Source organism: Podarcis liolepis, assembly GCF_965112155.1.
Source record: "Podarcis liolepis genome assembly, chromosome: 5".
Classification (NCBI taxonomy): Eukaryota; Metazoa; Chordata; class Lepidosauria; order Squamata; family Lacertidae; genus Podarcis; species Podarcis liolepis.
Window position 1 is genome coordinate 31,098,424 of NC_139556.1, and position 25,472 is coordinate 31,123,895.

General features: G+C 41.7%; 1 protein-coding gene and 1 long non-coding RNA gene across 16 annotated transcripts in view; one reads left to right on the plus strand and one right to left on the minus strand.

Moving 5' to 3' along the window:
- LOC310706620 (uncharacterized protein) overlaps positions 1-25,472 on the plus strand; it is a 447,399-nt gene that overhangs the window by 192,870 nt on the left and 229,057 nt on the right. For 2 of the 15 annotated variants that reach the window (XR_014525949.1, XM_083502963.1), the window contains exon 1: positions 23,271-23,398. The exons of the other annotated variants lie outside the window; for them this stretch is intronic. The gene's annotated coding sequence lies outside the window, so the exon portion shown is untranslated. Of the gene's footprint in view, positions 1-23,270; positions 23,399-25,472 lie in introns of those variants that run through there. 15 annotated transcript variants of the gene reach the window in all.
- On the minus strand, positions 699-6,826 carry LOC310707761. The gene is made up of 2 exons (XR_014526724.1): positions 6,726-6,826; positions 699-904 (listed from the first exon to the last, which is right to left on the minus strand). It is a non-coding gene; the product is annotated as an uncharacterized lncRNA (long non-coding RNA).

Consider the following 25,472-nt stretch of genomic DNA (forward strand, 5'->3'; position numbering starts at 1 on the left):
TTGCGTGTAATTTTATGACATCTGACCATGACCTTGTGACAGTATCTTCATTTTCTACCCATCACTCCTTCCCAGATTATTTTTAATGTGTAGTGTCAGTGATTAAAGGAACTCCTGGTCACTAATAATAAATCTTGAGCAAGCAGTTGTCTCTGACAACTTAAGTACATTCTTGCAGTAAGCACTTGAAACAGATGCTTCTGGCTTTTCCTTCATAAGGCTACAAGGTCAACTGGAAGCCCTTCAAGTGAGAAATTAGTGTGTGCACTCATGAACATTGATGATCTCAGCAGCAACTGAAGTATCTCACTTTGTACTTTTGTGTTGTAGCTTTCAAGGCATGATTCAATAATAAACATGGCTGCATTGTCCACAAAGCAAAAGCATGATTTCTCATTAGGCAAACAAGCTGCAATGAGCTTCTGTCACATGCACTACCCTCTTCACCAACTTGTCATGAGGAGGTCAGAAGCTTCCACTCCCATTTTAGATCAACCACAGTTTAGTATGTCATATGAATTCTAAACTGTGGTTAATCTTAACTATGACTAGTCACCCACTCACCACTGGCATGATGCCCCAGGTGATTAGCCACATGCCAGAATTCAGCCCTTGGGATGAAAAAACGTTCCCCATTCCCTGGATACTTCCTGATGGATGCTATAGAGAAATGTAGGCCTAAGGAAAGACCCCCAAAAGATTTTCCAAAACAGCTTTTAAAGATGATGGAGAAGGAAATTTCTGGTTCATTTTGGAGCCATTTCTAGATCTTCTTTGGTGTATCATTCCAGATTTTCTCTAGATTCACATAATGGAGAAGAATTGCTTGGTTCACTCAAAAACAACATCCTGGTTCATTTTGAAGCTCTATGTTCTTCTTCCCTGGTAGAGAAATGATTGTTGCCTAGAGAAAATAATTGAGAAGTCCAGGATTTCAGTGTAGCTAAGACGGGGCAGTAGTGTATATACTTGGCGTATCAAAATATTATTTTCTCCCTGCCAGGCTTTGGCAGAGTAGCAGCAGCAGTGGGTTTTGAATTGGTGAAACTTAATTCACACAGGATTGCTTTATGCCAGCTTCTTATGTGCAAGAATGCTCCCTTAGTGTGTTGGTTGTTTTTTTTTAAAAGGGCAGAAACAGGTTTTTTTTAAAAAAATAATATTTATTACTTTTAAACCTTACAAAAAGGAGAAAAGAAAAGAAAAAAGAAGAAAAAAGAAGAAAAAGAAAAAGAAAAAACAATACAGTACAATATATAACCAATACACAACACGTTAACACATTAAACAAAACGAAAGCAAAAACAATTCAAAAAACACATACCATCTCAATATCCTCTCTTTCATTCCCTTGTTTCATCGACCTCCTCTCACCTCCCTTTTTGTATTCCATTTCTATTAATTATTTCAGCAAATCCTTTCCATCTTTCTCTATTTTCTGTCATATGATTATCTTAACATATTTTAACCTTATTTTCCATTAATACTATAATACTTATTTATGTTCAATTCCTTAAAACATTTCTACTAAAGCCGTATAATTCCCTTCCAACATTTTTCTAACACTCATTAATTTTACATTATTTCCATATATAGATTTTAAACTTTTTCCAATATTCTTCCACCGTCTCTTCTCCCTGGTCTCGGATTCTGCCAGTCATTTCCATCAATTCCATATAGTCCATCAACCTGGTGATCTTCTGTCCGAGGCTCTTAACTCTTTTCCAAGTCCCTTCTGCAGGTCTTCTTCATATTTATACATGCACTTTACTTTGTCTTCTCCTGATCTTGTTCTTATTTTCCTTCCTTTGATGCTGAAAAGTAGATCTCGGGGAAATTCCCACCTAGCAATGTTTTTATTCCTTCTCGACAAGTCAGCCAAATCTCCATAGTTAAAACTAAAATTCAAAAGATATTTCCAGTCGTATTTCAAAGTTCCTCCAAGTCTGGCGGTCCCCACAACTCCAGTCTCCTCCTGACCCAAATCCAGGTCCCAAAGGTCAATAAATCCCTGCGTGAAGGGATCTATCCAACTTTCCTTCTCCAGTCCAAGCGGGGCTCCAATCCTCAAAGTCTGACTTTCTCTAAATTCAGTCATAAAAGGCATCAACTTATAGTCATCAAATTGCATCTGTGAGGCTGGGGCTCTCTCCCTCTCCACTTGTGCTACTTTAGGTTCCACAACAACAACTTTCTCCCCCGCCTTCTCCTCAATTTGCCATGTCAAAGTAGATCCCTGTATCGATTCCTAAATAGTTTCTGTATTAATATTCACTTTTTGTCCCAAATTAGTCACTTTTTGTTCCAAGTTATCAATTTTTATAATCATCACATCCATCGTCTTCTTATGGAGCTGTTCCAGTGAGTCATTAATCTTACATAATGCAACCACTAAGGCTTCTTCTGTCAACATTCTTAACGGTCCAAGGTCAAACCCAGATTCTCACAGTCTTATCTTGCAGCTGGAAATTCCCCCCAGCTCAGCTCATGTAACAATTTCAAAGGCTTCCTCTAGGGGGAAACAATTTCTATTTGTATCAATCCTTTTAAGCACAGTTCAAGCAATAAAGTTAGTTTCAATTTTCAATTACTTTTACTCCTTTTTAAACGCAGAAGGAGACAATGGAAACAATGTATTTCTCTTCTTTAACTTACTGTCAACAAACGATCTATTCACAGTCAATGAGCATATCCAAAACTTCAGTCTTACTAGCAGCCCGTTTCCAGGTTCAGAGCGGTGGTAATTTGACTTTCTTCACACTCTCCTGCAGGCTTACGTGGTCTAAAATTTCCCCCCTCTTCTCCTGCTTCCAAGGGGGGTTTGATGATTTTAGCCGATGGAAGTTTAATCCTTTATGAAAAGCTTTCCAAGACCTTAGCTTGCAGCCTCTTTGCTTCAGTCTATTTACAAAAGGGGAAGGCGGACTTACTGTTTGAAACCTCCCCCATTTCGGTGCCAAATTAAGACGTTTAAAAATCCAATTTTCCGTTCTACTCACGGGTAGTTGTTTTAAGATCAAATTGTCCACAGGAAAAAGTCAGTGCTCTCCGGCAACAGCAATGCGGCTTCACTCCGTGAAAGAAGCAGTCAATTCGAAGCACCGCGCCACTCACCCCACGTTGCTCCGGATCCCCGAAATCGGGTTTCCCCATGAGTAGGGGAGGCGCAAAAGGTGCCAGCCAAATCCCACGTTCACAGGCTTCTCCCGCCTGTGATTTTTTGTGGGTCCCCGCCTTCGCCGTGGCGGCCAGACCCTAATTTCCACGAAGCAAATTCCTCCCGATCAGAGGAATTCAGCCATTACCGGAGGCGCTAACCCGGAAGTCCCAGAAACAGTTTTAAGGTAGCATGACCAGTGTAGCCACACTGGGTACTGGCCAACACTGGCCACACAAAAATGCTGTAGAATGGAAAATGGGGTACCAATTTTTTGCATTGCACAGGGTGCCACTGAATTTTGAGAACCCAAAGTTTGCCACTCTTTAAGGGGAATGCATTGGACAGGTTAAATTGATAGTAGCAGCAACATGGAGGGAGGGGTTATTATGCTTGTAGGAGGATTCTTGAGAGTGAATTATTGCCTCTTAAATGAGGAAGTTGATATTTGTATGAAAAGATCAAATCCATTTTGCTCAAAAGAAAAGAAAAGGTTGCCTGTTTGACCTGTGCTGATAACCCTACTGTAGTTATCATGAGGTATGAATGAATAACTACAACACATGCTCTTAGAATACATTGCTGTCTTTTTAACAGTTTGATCTTGTATTGGCACCTGAACCTTGGTTGCTGTAAATCTTTAAAAAAAAATTGACATCAAGCCACTGCCTCCACCATCTAAAATACTATGCTCGGTCTTGCATAGATGAACATAATGTCAACCTAAGATAAATTGCTAAAAGAGCTGCACTAACAGAACTGGTTTATAATTCATGAAGCCTGAGCTCTTTTTACACCTTGGGGTTGGCATTGGGGGACAGCAGAACTTCTGTGCCTCTGATAGGTGTGTGCCAGGAAGAAATTCAGCGGAGCAGATCTTCTTACTTAAAAGCAGTCCAGGGATAGCACTGCCTATCAGCTTCCTCCTTCTTAGTCTTAGTGTTGCCCTTGCAGAACTTTGTGGGGAAGACGATGTGGTCAAAGCTGGAGGTCAGGGTGCAGAGAGGAGTAAGAGCTCTCTTAAGGATCCCTAGGTATGTCACAGTCGAGAAGCAGTGGGCAAGGAGAGGAGACGTGGGATGCAGCCATCCTCAACTACTACAGGGGAAAATATTCCCAAAACATCATCTGCTCCTGGGAAGGAACGGAATACAGATACCAAAACATCAAAAGGAGTAGGGTTATGATTTGGGAAGCAAATGCTGGAATGTGCCAGGCCCTCTGGTCTTAGGAGCAAGCAGGAGCTGAGAGCATCTGTTCCCTTTAGGGATAGCTTTCATAATGTCCTCCCTCAAGTTGAACAAAGCTCTTTTGTGTGTCACTACCTGATCCCTAGGGACGCAGCTGGCACTGTGAGTTAAACCACTGAGCTGATCAGAAGGTTGGTGGTTTGAATCCCTGCAACGGGGTGAGCTCCCATTGCTCTGTCCCAGTTCCTGCCAACCTAGCAGTTCAAAAGCATGTCAAAGTCCAAGTAGATAAATAAGTACCGCTCTGGTGGGAAGGTAAATGGCGTTTCCGTGCACTGCTCTGGTTCGCCAGAAGCGGCTTAGTCATGCTGGCCACATGACCCGGAAGCTGTACGCCAGCTCCCTCGGCCAGTAAAGCGAGATGAGCGCCACAACCCCAGAATTGTCTGTGACTGGACCTAACAGTCAGGGGTCCCTTTACCTTTTACCTGATCCCGAGTGTATTTGGAATGCCAGTCACTGTGATTCTTGCTCTCACCAATCCCCTCTTTCTCTGGCCCCCTCTTACATTGTTGCATAACTTTGCATCCCTACCTCATGTTAGGCAGCTAGGAAACCATAATGAAATCCAACAAAATTTTGTTTGCTTTCTATTTTATTTTAGCATTAATTAAATTGAAAGTGACTAATTTAGTTTTCGTTATTGTATTAACTAAAACTGAATGCACATTCCTGTTGCTCTCTGGTTGCCTAAGGGAATGTATTCCTAGCCTCCTTTATATATTACGGAGAGTTTAGCAATTGTAGTAAAGAGATTAAACTTCATTCTTAATCTAGAGCTAGGTTTTTTCCACATTTCCCTAAAGTGTTATAGAAAATAAATGCTGCCTCTCCTTAGACAATTGTTTCATTAGCTGGCAACGAACTTCACAAGCTTTCTGAATATAGAGTAATTTAATGACATAAAGTCTTAACATTTTTCATTAAACTATAAATAAATAAGTAAATGCAATGCATATTCTATTTTTCCACAGTGGAAGGTTTTGTAACAAATTACAATATTGTACCAAGACTCCAGTGAACAACCTAGTTTCAGGAAATGAATTTAATATCCCATAGCATAATACTAAGCATGTCTACTCAGAAATGAATCCTAATGAATTCAGTGAGACTTACTCCCAAGTAAGTGGGGGTCGGATTGCAGCTTTTGGTTTCATTGATTTCCTGCCCCCCCTCCATTCATTCTAGCCAGTGAAAGTGGTGGGGTTGAGGATATGGCACTGAAAGCCAAGGGGTTAGGACTGCAGCTTTAGCCCTCACAACAGCATTGATTAAAATTGGTCCACACAGATGGAAAAGGGTGAGCGGGGTTCATTTTATGAGGACATTTTCTAAAAGTGTCATTGTTTGGAAACAAAACTGTAGCAAATTACATATCTATATAATATAACATAGATAAAGTATACCACCCTTTATCCATAGGTCTCATGGCAGTACACAACATAAAATTACTATATAAAATCCACAAAATACATAATAAAATTAAGAACAACAAGCCAATAATCCCCCACAACATATTTAAAAGGGCATTGGGATGTCAATCAGCCAAGGGTCTGGTTTTCACCTGGACATATGTTTTCACCTGGTGCCTAAAGGTGTATAATGAAGACGCCAGCCAAACCTCCCTGGGGAAAGCATTCCACAAATTTGACACATTTTGTCAAATATGTCAGAACCTTCAAATGGAGAAGGAAGGAACCTATGGAATTTAACATTTACCCTCCCTTCCAAACTACCTCCTATCTGTTTGATATTCGTTTCTCCTCTTTTGTCCTTCTAGACTATTTGAAGGAGAAGCAACTGGTCCAAATTACTGTTCTCGCCAATATAAATCACGCTAATTGTTTCTGTTCCATTCTGTGCATAGTATTTTTATTGTCCATGACTGAGCCTTTCCAAATGTGTGTTGTTTGTGATTCGAATGATGAGATTTCAAAAGACAATTACAATTTTAGCAATAATTTTTCATTCCCTTTTGGAATATCCCCTGCTATAATTCTGTGTCAATGAACATGGTTGCCACTCTTTTTTACTGCATTGCACACTACAATAATCCATCTAGGCAGCTGCTTATTTCCCCGATATCCTTTAGGGGGATATTGGGTACACATTTGATTTATGCATGTTGATAAATTGCAAGGCTACATTTATCTTGCTAAATTTGTTGGCCTGGCATATAATGTGGTTACAGACACTCATCTGTGGTGCACACAACTGTTGGCGTATGTCTAATACAAATATGTGGTAGAGTTGCACTGAAAATTCTCTAATATTGCTCTGAAATTTGCATATTCAGTACAGCCAAACTAATTACCCACAACTACTCATTTCATCAATTGCTTTGATGCTGTTCAGTTCTTCTTTAATGCTGATGCTTTTGGGCACCATTCTTCCTCATCTTTGCCCACACTGCCTTCACTCTGACTTTATGAGCATCCATGATGACACCATCATGGCAAGCAGAGCATTATGACATCATTATAACCATGGAGGTTACTGCAGCTGATCAGATTAAACATAAGTGAGAACAAATCAGGCCATGGCCAGCAAGGGCACAGAAGTGAAAATGGTACAAAGAATAACAGCCACTGAGGAAACACAGATAATGAATGGAAAAACATTGGTATGACACAAATATGATCACAATGGATGTAAGCAGATTATCAAGAACAGGTGATGCTTTTTGACAACAAAAAGGACATGAAAGTAAGTATGTTGTTTAAACTCAGTCATAATCTGTGGTTTGGAGACCTGACCACTTATTTCTCTAATCTCCAGTATTATCTGAGCATTCAATATATCATGTTTGTTTTATCCATATGCTGTCAGAAAACACTAGCCAAAAACCTATGGGGGTGCTTTCATTTATTGACTATGGTACCATAACAATAGAGCACCCACTAGTGAATGTGAAAAATATATATTACAATGACTGCCTATGTTGTAGAAGGAACATATTTCATTGAATATACAGTCATCACTGTGAATACTCTCTTATCTATAAGTCCTTGCTAAACAATTATGGATAGTCCAGCAAGATTTGAAGGTTGATAGGGAAGTACTTTATTTCCAGCAGAGGTTATCTTGCATCATAACCTTTCAGTTGCATTTCCCCAGGGACTGTGTTCTTATTGTTGTCAATTAACTGTTTCACCTTCAGTTGCTAGAAAGCCTTCTCTAAAGGCTGTTCACTAAACGTTCACAGTAACAAATAGCACAAGCAGATGTGCAAGTCTGTGAAGAAGTTGGGTAATAACTAGAAAGGGGAATAACTCGCTGTTTGATTGTAGGCCAATAAGCGTTGGTGGAGTCAAGGATGGAACCATTCCACTCCTATAACACCCACACACCCCAAAGTAGATTGTAGAATCTAGTGTTTCTGTTCAGAACCGAAGAGAATTCTCTTGATACTGATGGGTTCATTCTGGACCAAATCAAAACCTGAATCTTTAGTTGGGATCCTGATTTAAGTGAAATCTATCCCCACTTTTAGTACATCTTTGATTCAAGGTACACTTACCTGCCTGTTCCGTGTGTCCAAGTATACTACTTTAGCAACTTCCTTCTCTATGAAGCAGCTAAGGTTTCAAATAGGGCTCAGCTGTAATATCTCAGGCAAATCTCTCAGGCAATGATGTCTGGCATATGGAACCATTTCTGGTGCCTTTATAAAAGGTAACTCAGTTTTCTCCAGGAAGTTGAAACTACTAATGGAAAACTACTAATGGAAGGATTTTATTCCCATTTTTAAAAATTGAATATCATTTTTTTTTTGTTCACACAGTAGGTAAACACAATTTAGCAAGATAGCCATTGAAAATATTCAGAGTTTATAATCCAGGAAAGAAAGTATATTCATACAGAAGGATGTATAATAAAGGGAAATGTATTTGGATTGGTAAGACTTTTACATGAACAGACAACAGCTTTTGTATGCATGGCATAGTGAAAGGGATAGAGAAAAGCTTTGATCTCTCCCATTACATTAGAATTCCTGAATCCAATGAAGCTGAATGTTAGAAGATCCAGGACATATCAAAGGAAGTACTTGTTCATGAGGCACATAGTTAAATTGTGGAGATTGCTCCCACAGGAGTCAGTGGTGGCCACCAACTTGGATGGCTTTAAAGAGGATTAGACAAATTCATGGAGAATAAGGCTATCAGTGGCTACCGGCCATGGTGGCTAAGTCCTGCTTCCACTATCAGAGGCAGTACACTTCTGAATACCAGTTGCTGGGAATCACAGGTGGGCTGAGTGCCATTGAGCTTGCATTCTGTTTGTTGTCTTCTCACAGGCATCTGGTTGGCCACAGTGAGAACAGGATACTGGACCAGATGGGCCACTGGCCTGATCCAGCAGGCTTTTCCTAAAAAAACACCCTCTTTTGAAATCCTTTAGCACTCCTTGCAAAAAATATTCACATACTCAGTAACATTGTCCTCATTCTTAATCATTCAATTAATTAATTTCTATACCACCCTTCATCCAAAGATCACAGGGCAGTTTACAATATAAAAACACAAAAATACATATCATAATAACAAACAAAAGCAATAACCCCCACAGTATTATTTATTGCCATTAGTGTTGACATCTTGCATCCCAAGTGAATTAACTGATTGTGACTAACTTTACAGCACTGTGAACAGCCCTGAAGGCAGTATACAAATTTAATAAATAATAATAATAATAATAATAATAATAATAATAATAATAATAATAATTTTTTATTTATATCCCGCCCTCCCCAGCCGAAGCCGGGCTCAGGGCGGCTAACAACAATAAAATAATACAACATTCTAAAATCATTTCATTAAAAATTACTTCAAATCAAATTGATGGCAACCATTAATAAAGTATTAAAGTAATTAATAAAGTAATAAATAAAGTAGTAGTAGTAGTAGTAGTAGTAGTAATACCATCCTGTTCCCTGCATGGTTCCTGATTGAGTGGGCTCACCCATGCTAGGCTTGCCATACATCAGGAAAATTCTTGACATGTCCTGGCTTTTGGGTGTAAAAATGGTGTCAGGGGAGAATTTTGCCCAATCAGCAAAATATCTGGGGAAACCCGAATGTATGGCAATGTGATGGGAAAAGGAGCGGAAACAGCTCCAAAAGCTTTAAATCGCTATTTTGGGGGGAGGTTTCCCCAAAACAGCTCAACAATTTGGGTTTGTGAGTGTCAGGAATTTTACATTTTGAAATATGGCAACCCTAATCCATGCAACTAATCCAAGAAGGCAGAAGGTGAAGCAGATGGCAAAAAACTGGTGCTATTGGGGAAACCAGAGGAGGGGAAATGGTCATTAAAAGGTAAATACTTTGCCCAATCAATTCCCTTAGGAAGGAAAAAATTCTACCCTGTTGAGAATATGGTCTGAAAGCACACAACACAATTACTTTGCTGAAGCAAAGCAGGTATGTGTCTGGTTAGTGTTTGAATGGGTGGTTGCCTGAGTACCACATGGATGTGCCATTGGATTCTATGATGAAAGAACGCCAGAATATAAGAAAATAAAATAGGGTGGTGCCCAGCTAATGTGCTCCATTAGTGCAAGAGTTTCTGCTTGCACAATAGAACTCCCCAGCCATGCACTCTCTAAATATGTTCATAGTTAGCTGTGTGTTTAATAGCACAATACTACACATGTCTGCTCATAAATAAGTTCCACTGAGTTCAATGGGGCCTGCATCTCTAGCATATCTATTATTCCATCTTAAATCAAGAAATTTTAGCATCCATAGCCATTATTATATTGAAGCAGCTAACATTTTTCCATAGAATATAAGTGGGTTAATTAGCACAACCTCTACCATATTGAACAGATGGCTGTTCTCTTAGAACTGTCCTTAAAAGGTTAGTATGCATACAGTTTTAAGGATCCTACACTTAGAAAGGGAGGATGAAAAGAATTTTAATCAATGTTAGTTAAAATAGGATACTTTGTTTTCATCTAAAATTGTTTGAATACCTGCCTAGTCCGTATCCAGTTTGAAGATAAAGAACCATAAGAAGGGAGAGCAGAGGCCTTGAAGATGTCTGCTACCTGGGCAGCAGACAGAAAGTCATATAACTCAGCAGGTCTCATCCTTCTTCAATATGGCGAGATGTATTGTATTTTTATTTAAATTACTAATTTCTAACTTTACATCTAGACACCAAAATTAGCACATTCAATTTTTTATACAATGCTTTTATATATTCCATATATATATTCCATATATATTCCATGGGAAATATACAAAATTAGACTATCTTACAATATTATTTTTTATATATTAATAATATACTTACACCAGCAGGATAATATTATTACTTACTCCCACAGGTTTATACTGTGGATTAAATTATATTATTAATATTGTTGTGTGGCTTATTTTACATGTTACAAAACTAAGCATTTCACTCCATCAACCAAAATTCTCAATTCCATTTTTGCATCACCAGCTACTACTACATTTATTATTATCTAGCTCTTCTTGGTGATTTTCTCTGTTGCTTAACATGGTTAAACAACAAACTTAACTGTTCTCAGATTTTCCTAATGAAATCTATGTGACTTAGTTCATTGATGTTCTCCCAAGGCCTAACATAAGAAGCCCTGCAGTAGTTAATATGCGTAAAGTTTGAATTTCATATGCTTGCAATAATCTATCCTTGACAAAAATGTAATAAACATCTTAAGGGTCGAAATGGAGTTCAGCCTGAAGAAGTCACCATATTATCTCTGGTACACAGCTCCAGAACACTTTTGCTTTCTTACGCCTGCACCGCTAAAAATACCTTTTGTTTCACAAATTGTGTGCAACTCTGTGCCCTCTTTTGTCTTCCTTTTTTGTGATGGATTTCCCTCTTTCTTTTCTTTTCTTTTCTTTTTTGTAATGTGTCAGTGGCTATCTTAATAGCTTTCTAACTTCAGGGAGCCCTTCCAACAAAGCCCTGGGCACCTGCCATATAAGCCTTGTGTGTTTCAAAAGATTGGGGTCATGCTTTAGAATGCACTCTCAATGAAAACACTGGCATAGAAATACAATCAGTCAGTCAGTCACTGGTCTGGCCTGTTGGGCATAATTGTTATCCAGCATAAACTGATAGTGTGTCCCCAAACAAAATGCAGCACTCCCCTGCCGTTGAAAATTTCTGGGGATGGTGAGCATTCTGTCTGTTAACATAAGAACATAAGGAAAGCCCTTGAGGACCAGGTCCATCCATCTGGTCCAGCGTTCTCTTTTCACAAGCCAACCTGCAAGCAAGACTTGAGTGCCCCAGCCTTCTCCCCATTTGCAACTCACAGCAACAGGTATTCAGAAGCTTACTGCTTTCGACAGAATATTTTACAGAGCCTTGTCCACCTTGATTTTCTCTTTGACAACAGTCTGATATCACTGCCCAAGAACCCTAAGACACCCCAATTTGAAAAACACAGCAATAGCAGAGTAATAGATGGTAAAAGGAAAGATGAAAAAGAAAATTAATTATTTTAAAATCAGTATGTAGGCATTTATGATGCTAATGTCATTGGTGCATGAAGTCTAATTACAGTTTACAAGTGGCATGGATCAAAATGCAATGTCTGCAGTCAAATAGTTATTTACTAGTAGGAATTGTAAGAAGTTTACCAATGTTTGTAACTCCAATTACAGTTCTAAACTTTGGATGAATGAATATCTCCAGTTGATTGTGTGAGGGTTATGATTGAGAGGTTACAAAGAGTCAATTCGTAATAGATTGAACCAGATCTCTTGGCTTACTGTGGGATGATATTTATTTGTTTGCTTGTTTATTTGTTTGTTTGTTTGTTTGTTTTAAAATACTTAGTTTACTAAAGAAAATATATGCTGCCTGCAGGATTGTTAGTTTCAGCCTTTTTCATTTCAAAAATTAATAACTTGACTTGCCTAAGATCCTGGACAAAGCGCCGCCTTTCAGAAATCCTACCCCACCCTCTGGGTAACATCCAGGAAAATACAGACATGAGGCAGCCAACTTTGTCAGTGCTAGTTTAATATATAAAAAAGTAGCAAATCAAAACTAGATATAGGGCAATTCTATATGGGATTCAAAGGTCAGTGTCCAAATCTATTGTTGCTATTAATTTTGCTTTTACAGGTTTAGAAACTAAACTGTTCTGAAGAGCAATAAATAAGCTGGAAGGGAGGGGGAAATATACCACAGGCATATGGTATTATCATGCACACACCTACAGTGACAGATAGGTAGCCGTGTTGGTCTGCCATAGTCAAAATAAAAAAAATTCCTTCCAGTAGCACCTTAAAGACCAACTAAGTTAGTTCTTGGTATGAGCTTTCATGTGCATGCACACTTCTTCAGATACACACTGTATATCTGTGTATCTGAAGAAGTGTGCATGCACACGAAAGCATGTGGAAGGAATTTTTTTATTTTGACACCTACAGTGGTTAGATAATTATTACATATGTTGACTAGCACTAATCAGGCACCTGCAAAAGTTATACTGCGTCTGATGTGTGGAACTTATGGCTCTCCAGATGTTGCTGGACTGCAGCTCCCATGAGCTTGCAGGCTGGGGTTGATAAAAGCTAGAGTCCAGCAATAAACGGAGGGCCACAGGTTGGCCATCCATGCACTAGACCTTCAGAATGTCTGCCAGCTTCAGGAGTGTTTCCACCTATAACAAAAAGGCACACAAAACAGAGTGAAGTGAGCGTGGGTGTGGGGTAGTGCCATGTCTACTCAGATGTAAGTCTCATTAAGTTCAATATATGCAAAGTGCGTTGGATGCTTGGCATTTGACATATAAATGCTACAATCTTTATTAGGATTTGATCTTTAAAATTCAGTTTACAACCAATGTTTAAACTGCTTTCTAAACAGTGTATCTCCTGTGGGAATTGCAAATCAGGTTTTGGCCAGAGCACGCCTTGTAAAGGTCATTCTATTTTTAGACAACCCTACCCTTAATCTATTTTTTATTTACTTTCCATTTTCAGGTACACTGAAAATACCGTACTGTTCCCCCCCCCTCCACCCCCTCTTTCTGGTTTGTAAGAAATTAGGTAACTGAGGTGGGAGATGTTGCAGCTCTTGCCTATAACAGATTTGACCTCTGCTGTTTTTAGGTTTAATTGACCAAATTTAAATGTTCTCTCAAGAGAAAACAAATTACTGTTCCATTATTCACTAATCATCTGCATTCCCATTTCCTGCCTTGCTGGCTTTCATTGATACACAAAAAAGTAGGGCTGCATCACTGATCACAAAAAGCCCAAGAAAATGCAGAATTGATATTTTAATAATATTTTAATAATCTCAAGAAGAATATATCTAGGAAAATATCTAGGAAAATGTGGCATGAGATATGCCTTAGAGAAAGAGGTATAATATTTCCTACGGAATGCATATAATCATCCCAGTGTGTGATATTGCAGTAGCAAAGCTGCCATTATATTCTTTTCCTCATCACCAATCTTATTTCTCCTCTTCCCCTCTTACATCCCCATTCTTCCTCCTCTCCTCCACTTAATCCCACCCCCTTTGTTTTACCACTCCATTAGCAGCAACAACACTGGTGTTTTCTCCGCCTCCTCCCTGCCTCACTCTGAGGAAGGACCAAGACCAAGAGGGTCCTTCCTCGGAGTGATGCATTCTGGGTGAGGTGGCAGAGAAAGTGCCACAGTGGCTAGAAATGCTGCTTACATTTTTTTCTAAATTTAAAGCAGAGCCACAATGTGTCACTGCCATTTACGAGCAGTAAGAAGGGGGTGGGCAGGAGCGACGTTAGTGCAGTGAAGGTGTGCTGATGGGGAGCACCAGGTTAACTATTCCAGTGCACCCACAGGGCACCAATTGCCCTTCCATCTTGCCCTTGCCCTTCCAGATATAAGTGGCAGCAACTCACCTGCTGGGAAGGTGGCATTGTTACCCGGATGAGTGAGCCACATCCGGTTCAAAGAACATTTCTCACTGTGGTGGCAAACTACAGCAGTAGGGCAGGCCCTCTCCCATCCACCAGCCTTGGCCCTTCTTCAGAGGGTAGAGTGAGGCAAGGCAGGGTCTGCAGAGAGCCTTGCCAGATGAGTGTCTGGTAGCAGCAGCAATAATGAGAGCTGGGAATGCATGCAATCGGAGGGGTTCAGGGAACACCAGTTTATCAACTTGCAGTGTCTGGCATTAATTACATAATTTGTATTGTCATTACATTATTCCACCTCAATCATTTCAATGTGAAGGAAGCACAATGCAGATAGGGTGGGGGGCATAATCAATTACCGTGGATACAATTAATAAATACACACCCAGCAACACAAGGGGAATAGTATGTGGCTATAACAAACAGCTCAAGGGGTAGGAGCTGACCCAGTAGATTTATCCTGAGCATATATCCAAACTTCCCCCCAGAAGCATGCTTTTGCACCTCAGCCATGATGAACATCCAGACTTCAGCAGTAGCCATCTCACTTTGTAATGAGGGATGTAGTATAACGTAGAAAGTGTTTCGTGAATAAACCTAAACATTGTGGATTTTAATTCCCTTTTATAAGTCATAATTGGTATATAGGAAGCTGCAAATATTTTTTTTAAAAAATTATCCATGGGATAGTGACAAGTTATGAACTTGGGCTGGTTTTGTACCACTTGTAAAGGAGATGACAACCCTTGTATAAGATCTTTGGACATTTCTTGAAAATCCTCCCAATTAATCAAATGTCTGACAGATCAGACTTGGCTTGTGTTTGTTTGCAATTCATGTGTGAATGTGAGCGAGAGAGAAGTGGAGATTTAGCACCATCGATCATCTCTTTCCTACAGTTGCTTGGAGGAAGTTCCAAGAAAGTGACCTTCCCGACAGTAACAGTTAGCAGTGCTCCTTCATCAGCATTTGTAGAGACAGATATCCTTTAGGGCATCAAAGTGTTCCTTTTGCAAGTACTATTTAACTTCAAATTTCTGGTTTATGCTTTTTCTGAGTGTCATGAGAAAAAGCTATTGCTCTTATACAGTGAACATAATTGAAATACTGGTTAATGCAGAATGCTTATCCTTGAAAAATCAGTTATATTCTGCAGCAGATGCATGAAGTCCAAACAATGCACGCAGGCCATTGGCTAGGAACAGAAGGGCACCTAGCATCTCCTGGCTGGAGTGGAAATGTCCCATGTCTGAAACCTAGAGAGCCACTGCCAGTCAAGGTAGACAATAATGAGTTAGATGGGCCAATGGCTTCACAGCTTCCTATGTTGTCTGGGCTCCTTCAGAAGGAAGGGTAGGATATACATACATTTTTCTTCACTGTAGTAATGATCAAATACTCATTAGGATTATTCCATAATTATGATGGGTCTTCTGTTTAGGCAATGAGATTGTGTAACTCCCTCTCCTCACAGCAGCCGTGGAAGCCACTCATGGGGATCAGGGGACCCCCCCCCCAGTCCGGTGCAACATCCAAACTGTACAAGGGTTACAACTGGAATAAAAAATTGACAAGTCCCCTGTACGTGTATAGCTGAGCCTACACATGGCTCCCTGGATCAGTGGTTCTGTGTTTAGAATGACTCCATTCAGTAAAAATTAAAATTACATGGCTTACAAAAAAACCCTGAACATGTAACCTGATTTTTGCAAAGATCATGTTCATGGCAGGTGCACTGAAAAACAATACCTCATACTTACCAAATGCTTATTTCCTAGCTGGAAAAAGCTTTGTGGTTCTATTTCATTGTGATTTATTTATTTGGCTTTCACAGAAGCTTGCAGTAAATGGCTTGTTGCTTTGGGAGTATTTGAATGGTTGTGACACCATATATCTCTCCCTCTCTAGGTTCTAGCTAAGTGCCTTGGAGGTCCAGGGACATCTGCTCAATTCTCTTGATAACATAGATTTTGTCTCATTTCCCCCCCTTCTCTTCCTTCTGCATTGGCAGAATCTGGCAGGGCTGATTCAAGAGTGCTTTAACACAGAGATGAAGGGCATCTTTAGAAATCTGAGCTGAATCTTCCAACTTTTAAGCAATTATTTCAGAAAACACTTTTGTGACCCCAAAATGCTCCAGTTCTCTATTGTGTCACTCAGAGGAAATAACCATGAGTGCCTGGCGTGCTCTGGTCCATGGGGTCACGAAGAGTCAGACACGACTAAACGACTAAACAACAACTCACACAAATGCTTGCAAAAGCTTCTAAGGGGTAATATACTCTACATCAAGAAGAGAACTCTTATGAAAACATGACATCACATCCAGTCTTCTCATCATGTATTGTTATTCCTGAAGGAAAATTCAGTTCTAATGGCCCCAGGGACCCCTGTGATTCAGCCACCTTCTCTGAATACTTTCAGACTAAGTGTTCTGGCAGCCTGGCTGAGGTTAGCATATTGCCTGACATGCTGTAGGTTGGGAAGTCCTTTACCTCATCATCCCCAGATGAGCCACTCCATTTTGTCAGGGGACAAGTTAGTGTTGCCAGGGCTGGTCATACTGTGTGCCTCTTGCCTCAGGTGGCAGATTGGGAGGGACAGGGTACAGTGTCCCCTGTCCCCATGGCTTGCTTAAGCCTCTGTTGCCACTAGGTACCCTGGACACCTTCCTGAATTGCCACTGAACTGCTGGAACAAGCACCTCCACCAACCACTGCTTTGAGTCCCCACCACACTGAGCCACTAGTGATGCTCTACACTGCAGCCTGCCAGGGTGCCATAAATCCTGCTACCCACCCAGGCTCCTACTGCACCAGACTAGGGATGGGGGAGAAATTTATACCAGGCATGCCAACTTTAGGGGGCTGAAGAGTCTCCAGCCCCCTCAGTCTTTGTTGGAAAGGGGCCATCAAGATCCATTTATGAAAAGGATCCTAGCCCAAATCCACTTGAGCTGGGGAGCCATGAAAGGTTGCTCTAAGTACCCCTCTCTTCACCACTCTGATGTTTATCATTGTCTCCTCCATCTTTCTCCTTCCCTCCAATCTCCACCAAACCTGCCAGTTATGACCTATTTATATGATGAAAACATAATGGCAAATGAAAATAACTGGTGACTATTTCTGCTGCACAAAACTAGTGATTGGCTCAACCCTCTAAAGCCAAAATCACACATACTCTGTACATACTCTGTATTATGGGGAATATCACACACACACCCCAGCAGATCCATGAGAACTGTTCAGAAATTTGTCATGTATTAGATGCCTATCTTGATACATTGAATGCATTGTTTTCTCTTCAGGAAATGAAAATCATTGATATTAATTGCATCCCTAGTTGCCACAGATTTTAAAAGGCACATGTACATCATATATCTTCAGTGAAGTACCAGCTTTTTGAGCTATGACTTGTTAATTAAAATTACCACTAAGCATTTCTGTGCTGCTACATAATAAAACATAAAGTGTGGCAACAGTGTTGTCATTACGAACCATTTTGGAGTATCAGGTGATCAATATAAAGTTTATAGTAACATGGGAAAACCAGTCCATTTGTTGGCTGTCCAGCTTTTAAGACATGGTTATCAAATCGACAGAAATGTGGTATTTTACCACCAATGGAGACTTTGCTACTTAAAAGAATCCAAAAGCATTAACCAAGCACTAGTAGTTCAGTGCCTGGAAGTATTTTCCTCCGCAGTTCAGAAGGTTGTGCATTTGCCATCTGTGGAGCTGTGATATTTTAACTCTGTATTCATTTCTCTCTCAGTAGGGTTGACCAAGGTTTTATCGCTTAATTTATCACCTTGGCTGCATCCAAGGAACATTCCAAAAGTGGCTGAAATCATAAAAGTGAATGAGAAGTTCCACACGCCTGCTAAGTTTGGTGCATGTAGAGGTGCTATGATTACTCGGCATCACTTTTCCCAACTAGCCATTTTTGCAATGTTAATTAATGTCGCAGCTTGCTGGGCACATTTGACAGGACAGAATTTACGTGGGAAGTTATTGGATGTACTCTGGACTATAATTAAGTAGTTAGCTTTCTGTCATTCTTCTCAGTGTCAATACAGTTCTACTGGCTTGGAACTATACATGTTCACACCAGTAACTCATTTATAATAAACGGCCCTAGCTATGGTGAAAGATCTGTATAGCTTATTACACCAGGATACCAAAACGATAGCAAAAGCAGCTCATTTATTCTTCTCTCCAACTTTCTGCACTTCCTCTTCACTTTCTTCTTCAGCTTCAAACTCCTGTTACTCATATTAAAACAGTTGTGGCCAATGGGGGTGGGGGGTATCAAAAAAACAACAACTAACTTTTTGGTTCAGCTGCTTTCCTAGGACTGCAAAAACAGGAAGGGGCAGGGGATTGGAGTTATCATTCACCTCTTCTGCCACAAATAGATATACTCAGATGAGCTCCGTATGGTTTGACTGGCCACAAGTTGTTGAGTCTTGATTTAGAGGCCCCACCACTTTGTTTTACTTACATCTGTTATTTTGAATTCCCCTTTTGGCTCCTATTGCCCTATACAAGTTTATCGCACATACCCCTTTAATTTTTGCTGTCCACTGCATCCATGCCTTTCCCCATTCTGTTTAAATGGGCTGTCTTTCGGGGATTAGCTCTGCATTGGGTCCTTATGATCCATACTGCATGCAGCGCAATTGTGCTACGGATATGAGTTATCATAGTTCCAGTACAACAGGAAGGATGCCTGCTTATGAAAGGGATGCTAATGAGTGAGTCTCCCACACTGTATGTTCCTTCTTTTAGAAATGCTAAATCCATTCCACATCTTCTGGAATGAAAGCTCCATTGTGCATATTTTGTGGTTGCTGCTTCTACTTTTTCAAAAATGCAAAGTGTTCATATAGACCAAGGGCAGGAAATCTTATCAGTCCAAGGTCCACATTTGCTTCTGAAGAACCTTCTGAGGGGCACTGGTCAGTGTGGGACAGGGCCAGAGGCAAAACTAGGCAGAGCAATATTAATATTTGTTCAGAAGGAGAATTCACAGACACACACACACTTCCCCTCTAGTCTCCATCCAGGCAAGCAGGAATCATTGTCAAAGTTCAAGGACACACTCCAGCCAGGCAAAAAATACTCAAGCCAGGTGCAAAGCAAAGCCAGTGAGTGGTGTGGCATGGGAAGACAGAGATGGCCGAGGAGGGGCTGTGTTCAGTGCAGAATGAATACTACCAAGCTTTTATGCTAGAATAAAGCAGACCCTGGCTATTGCATTTTGCACCAGCTGATATTTCCTTCATTTTAAACACAGCATGAGATCTGGTCTATACATGTAACTAGTTGGATGCGGGTGGTGCTATAGTCTAAACCGCTGAACCTCTTGAACTTGCTGATCGTAAGGTCAGCAGTTTGAATCCGTGCAATGGGGTGAGCTCCTGTCACTTTGTCCCAGCTCCAGCCAACTTAGCAGTTCGAAACCATACTACCATGAGTAGATAAATACATACTGCTGCAGCGGGAACGTAAATGGCATTTCTGTGCGCTCTGGCTTCCATCACAATCTTCCGTTGAGGCAGAAGTGGCTTAGTCATGCTGGCCACATGACCAAGAAAGCTGTCTGCAGACAAATGCCAGCTCCCTTGGCCTGAAAGTGGAGATGAGCACTGCAACCTCATAGTCAAATTCAACCGGGCTTAAGTGTCCAGGCGTCTTTTACCTTTACCTTACATGTAACAAAAAGGAATGGTAAAATTCACTGTGCCCCTTCAGAATGGAGGTGCAAACAGCGGTGGAGCTAGCTGCTCAGGCACCCAGAGTGGCACACATGCCATGCACCCAGGGGTGGGGCGATCTGCCCATGGGGTGGGGCAATCCACCCACAGGGGAGCGATTGGCGCGACGGCAATCCGCCCAGGGGGATTTTGTCACCCCCCCTCAGGGATGACACCTGGGGCGGACCATCCCCACCGCCCCCCCTCCTACGCCCCTGGGTGCGAAATCAAACCTTTTAATGTTTTCCCTTTTTAAACACAGCCTGCCTTTTCTCACACCACCTCAAAAAACTCCTAAATAGTCAGAAAGAGCATGTGAGCTGGAACAAGTCACCCTGTTGTGTTTCCATTTGCTGGGATTTTTTAAATGTAGTGGTGCATTCAAAAGTGGCATCCTCGTATCTGAAGCAGTGGCGTAGCGTGGGGGGTGCCAGGGGTGCCAGCCGCACCGGGCGCAACTTCTGGGGGGGCACGCTCGCTGCCTCCGGAATCGCCAAAGAGCCTTGGGCGCAGGCTGTAGCTGGCAGCGGCTCTCAGCGCTCGCCGCGGTCCCCGCCGTCAGGGCCACGGAGGGCGCGCCAGGCAGCCCCTCCTCACCGACGGGCAGCGTTCGCCTGCGGGGCTCGGCCAGCGCGCTGGGCTGGCCGCGTGGAGTCGCCGAGGAGCCGCCGCCGCCTGCCATGCCGCCCTGGCTGCTTCAACCGCGTCCGACAGCCGGCTCGAGGCTGGGTCTCCCGACGGGGCGCTGCGGGCGGAGGCTCCGGCACCAAGCGCCACGCCGCCCAGACTCGGGTCGCTGTCTGGATGCGCGCAGCCCGCCAAACGCGCCATTGGCGGCGCTCTAGTGCCTGCGCGCCAAGACCGCCCACCCGCCCCGACGGGGCCCCCCCACCCGCGCCGGAGGCCGGCCTCCTCCCAGTCGCGAGGCTTTCCTGCGCTTCTCCTCTGGCAGGATCCGGATTACTGTCTGGGATATGGGCTGCCTCCTGGGGCGAAGCTGGATTCCCCCTAAGGGCAAAGGACCTTTTGCTTGAGGGAGGGGGGAGGGAGGGGAGCCCTGGATCGCCCTCTGTTTCTGTCTTGCAAGAAACAAGGAAACAGGAGGATGCATTGTATCCGCTGTTGCTACATTTTGCAGCGCGCTTCTTCCCCTCTTTCTGCTCTCGGTTTATTGCGCTCTCCTGGCGGATCGCGCGCTCCAGACACGGGGCTGCTGCTTCCTGACTTCGGATTGGCTGCCTCTCACCTTGGACGATGCCCATTGGTCAGCGATGGTTCTTTGAGAAATCCTGATGTTTCATTGAGGGGTTTCGGGACTCCATTGAAGGGTTTACAAGCCTCTTCGCTGCAGATCACTAGGAGGGGAGTTTATAGGTGGAGGGGCCCACTCTGGCTCGTCGTCCTGCGTGGGTGAATGGGATTTGGGGTGTTTGGATGGCCTCTTAGTCCCGGCTCTACCAACAGCTCGAGGGGTGAAAGCAGTGGCGTAGCGTGGGGGGTGCAGGGGGGGCCGGCCACACCGGGCGCAACATCTGGGGGTTAGGGTTAGGGGTGCAAATCCACTGGTTAGGGGGCGCAAATTACTTGCCTTGCCCCGGGTGCTGACAACCCACGCTACGCCACTGATCTGAAGTACTGAAATCCTTTTCATGATCATGTTCCTACTTCATTGTGCTGCATGTATGACCCAGCTTCCAAAAGATAGGTCCCATTAGTTTCAATGAATTTAGACATGTCTAACTTTCTCCAAATTGTGCCCAATATATTTAATTTATGAGAGCAAGATCAGCAGCATTTACATTTTATAGTGTCATTCTATTAATCCATGGACAACAAGTTTAATAATAAATTGCCACAAATACCTATTTAGATACTTCAAAGAGGGAATCAGCTTATGGTATTTTACTTGATACTTTTTATTTGGTTAGGATAGCTAATCAATGAGTTGTAATTATTTTCCAATTTGAGATAGAAGAGGCTAGAAACCCATAGAGTTCCAATTACTGTCATCTGCAAAGCAGGAATTCCCTGGTGGTGCCTCTGCCAGCCAATTGAAATGATAACAACACAGTTCAAATAAATTTGTGAGATGGTTTGTGCAATGAAGAGTTATAGTATAACTTTACCCTTTTATATAAAAATAAACAGTCATACAGCATGTTTATACTTTTTTAAGGGTGTATTTCACAAAAGGTGATTTAGGAAATTATACACAGCTGATTAAAAGTTACTAGAGAGCAATTAGGAAATTGAAGATGTCCTTAAGACACAGGTTGATATGGCCAACAGCTACAAATGCTAATACTGAGCTTGATTTCCTCCACTGTGTGGAGGAAATTATCTTGTGTGCCTTCTTGGTCTTGTGTACAGCTCTCTGATTTATATGATAAACTATCATACTGTGATTTGCTTTATGTGGGTCAATCTCTAGGAGACTAATTTTAAATTTATACATGAAAGCAAGTACCTAATCAATGACCTGCTTGACCTCTGGCCAATCAGATTATGAAAAACTGCTTGTTCTTTCAATACCATCACCAGAAGAACGAGCTTTGCTATCTGCGGCTTGTTACCAGTAGAGGGTGTCTCACTCTGTTCCTTATAACAACTGGAGCTGAGGTCTAGTGCTATCTCCCTCTTCAGGGCTTTAACTCTGTTGTTAGCATGCAGGCCAGAGGGTGTTTTACCTTGCTATTGCCGGTAATGCACTTTTAATAAGTTATTTTTATGCCTATTTAATTTTTTGATTATTACGTTCATTTGAACTGTCTTTTATGTGGATATTTTGGACACTGATGGTTGGGTTTTTTATTACGCTTTCTTGTGAACTGTTCAGAGCATAACAAGCATGAAATAACAAAGTGAGCATGACTCTAAGAAACTGCCTAAATGTCCTTGAAATTTAGGGAAAATACAGCGGACTGTGGTCATATATGCCTGTTTATGTTTGGAACAAACAAAAAAATCTGTGACAAAGTTCAAGGCCTTGTACTATTAACAAAAGTTTCAAGCCCGTTTAGTAGTAGTTGCTAAGTGGCGGGTTCTGAGAGGAGAGAGAGGTCATCACTTTGAGAACTTATCAGGTGTGGCCTGAATCAGGTAAATGCCGTCTGATTGGTCTGGATGACAGAGGACTCTTGATTGGCTGGAGGTTCCAGTCAGTTGGGAGTTAACTGTCAGTTGAGTGGAGAGGCAGTGGAGGAGTCAGTTGGAGGATAGGAGGGAAAGGGGAGTTGATAAGGAAGAGAATAGACCAGAGAAAGATAGGACTGAATATTTACAGCCAACAGGGTCTCTTGAGTCTTAAGAACCTATCAACAAGCACCTTTAAGACCGTAAGTATCCGTATTACCTTAGTGTATAGTATCTTGCTAATTAGCCAACAACCTTAGTTTTAAAAGTTCATTCTATCTCTTGTGTTGGTGCCCATCTCATGCCTAAGCCTAGCATACCAGTTATTTGGCACAAAATGTGTTGTCAGGGATACTGGTTCCCTCAGCATCATGTTGTATAAACATAAGTTTGGGTATCTATTTATTCTGCCCCAAATTAGTGAAGAAGCACAGATACCTAAACATTTTGGGCTGAAGTATTTGGCATATACGTACAGCTTGCTTACCCATCACTATTCATTACAAGTGACATATTCTGGGTCAACTGAAATGTTCTGTATAATTTATGTGCTCAATTTCATACAGGTTAGGAAGAAATGCACACCATTATATTCACTTTTGGCAAATTAACAAGAATTCTTGTTATTTTTCTTTGGAGCACAGTCTTTTTGCCATTGGCTTATTTTAAAAATGTCCCTAGAACTTAAATTATAAATCCAGTAGTTCATTTCAACAAACCATTATACTCTGCACAGCACATGAGATTTATTTGCAATGAAGGTGGAGGGACGCTGATGAAGTTCACCCCAAACAACAAGCTTGTCATATTAATTTACATGGCTCATAATTCTTATTTAAATTGGGAGTCAGGAAACCTTATCCTGAAACTCTTGCTGCATTCATCACAAATAATGAGATGCATTTTGAGTCAATGTCCATCTTTTGTGCCCACATAGCAGCATTCATATGACCAGACCAGCAAACTCAGGGGCCCTGTTAGTACATGCTCAGAAATCATTTGATTACTCCTTTCCAGGTCTCAAGGAGAAACTGCCCTACCTACCTAATAGCTACATTTTAATCCAGTGATATACCCATAACTGTGTTTGTATTCATGTAATGGTTTCCTGCCACCAAGTCCTGCTACCCATCTCCATGGCTCCCACGTCTACTGGGAATTTATATTGCCTCTTAACAACAGCAGGCCCCATTTCCACATAGGAAAGAGTGAATAATATGCATTCCTGGAACAGGTTCACAGTAGTGTGGCAGTAAAGTTTGCCACCAGTGGAGCTGCTGATAGCCCCTTCTCTACAATCCAACAACCAATTAGGAGTCAGGGCACTGAGGCTCATGACAACTGAAGAACAGGAGAAAACCATGATTCCTGAGGCTGGTGGGGGCTAACCCGCAACCTGTGGCCAGATGTAATGATGCCAAAAGTTTCTGTGTGTGGACTTTTAAGACCCCCGCCCCCTGCAATGTTTCCATTTTTTCATTAAAAGTTTTACTGACTGCTCTAATAAGCATGCTACTGTAACATTGTGATGACACAATATGTTTTTTATTTTGTTTTTTGGTCTCCCAAGACGGCCCAAATTTCTCCATTCTATTTTTTTAATGAAATATTTATTTTAATAACCACTTCCATATGTCCCTGGATGTAATTACCTGGTGCTGAAAGATTTTTGTCAGACCCCCCCCCCCAGACCCCGTACCCCAAATTTGTCCTTAAGAAAAAAATGGCCTCCACGCATTTACACTTTGCCTGTGTCTGCTTGGACATGTAGCCCTTGGCCCAAAAAAGGTTAGCAACCCCTAGCATAGGTAATATACTTTTGCCTGCCCCCTGCCCTCTGCCCTGTGCTAAGTTTGCAAACAGCATTTCAAGAGTGTACAGGAATAAAAATACTATGAGTCAATTTAGAACTCTTGAAACATGTACACCCTAGGGTTGCACCACCACCACCAAATAATAAATGAACAAATTATTCAGTTTCTATCCTGCCTTTCGTAGAACAATTCTAAGGCATGCTACACAAGAAGAGCAGAATGGATACCATCTTATGCTGTGCATCAGATATAAAACCACAACTAAAAATGAACAGCTCCTGTCCCTTCAACAGCAACCTGACTCTAAGTAGATGATTTCCTGGCAGGAAGATAAAGTGATGGGGGAAGGCTTGGATGATTGCCTATGCAGCTACAGTGGTGCCCCGCAAGACGAAATTAATTCGTTCCGCAATTTTTGTTGTCTAACGAATTTTTCGTCTTGCGAAGCACGAAATCCCATAGG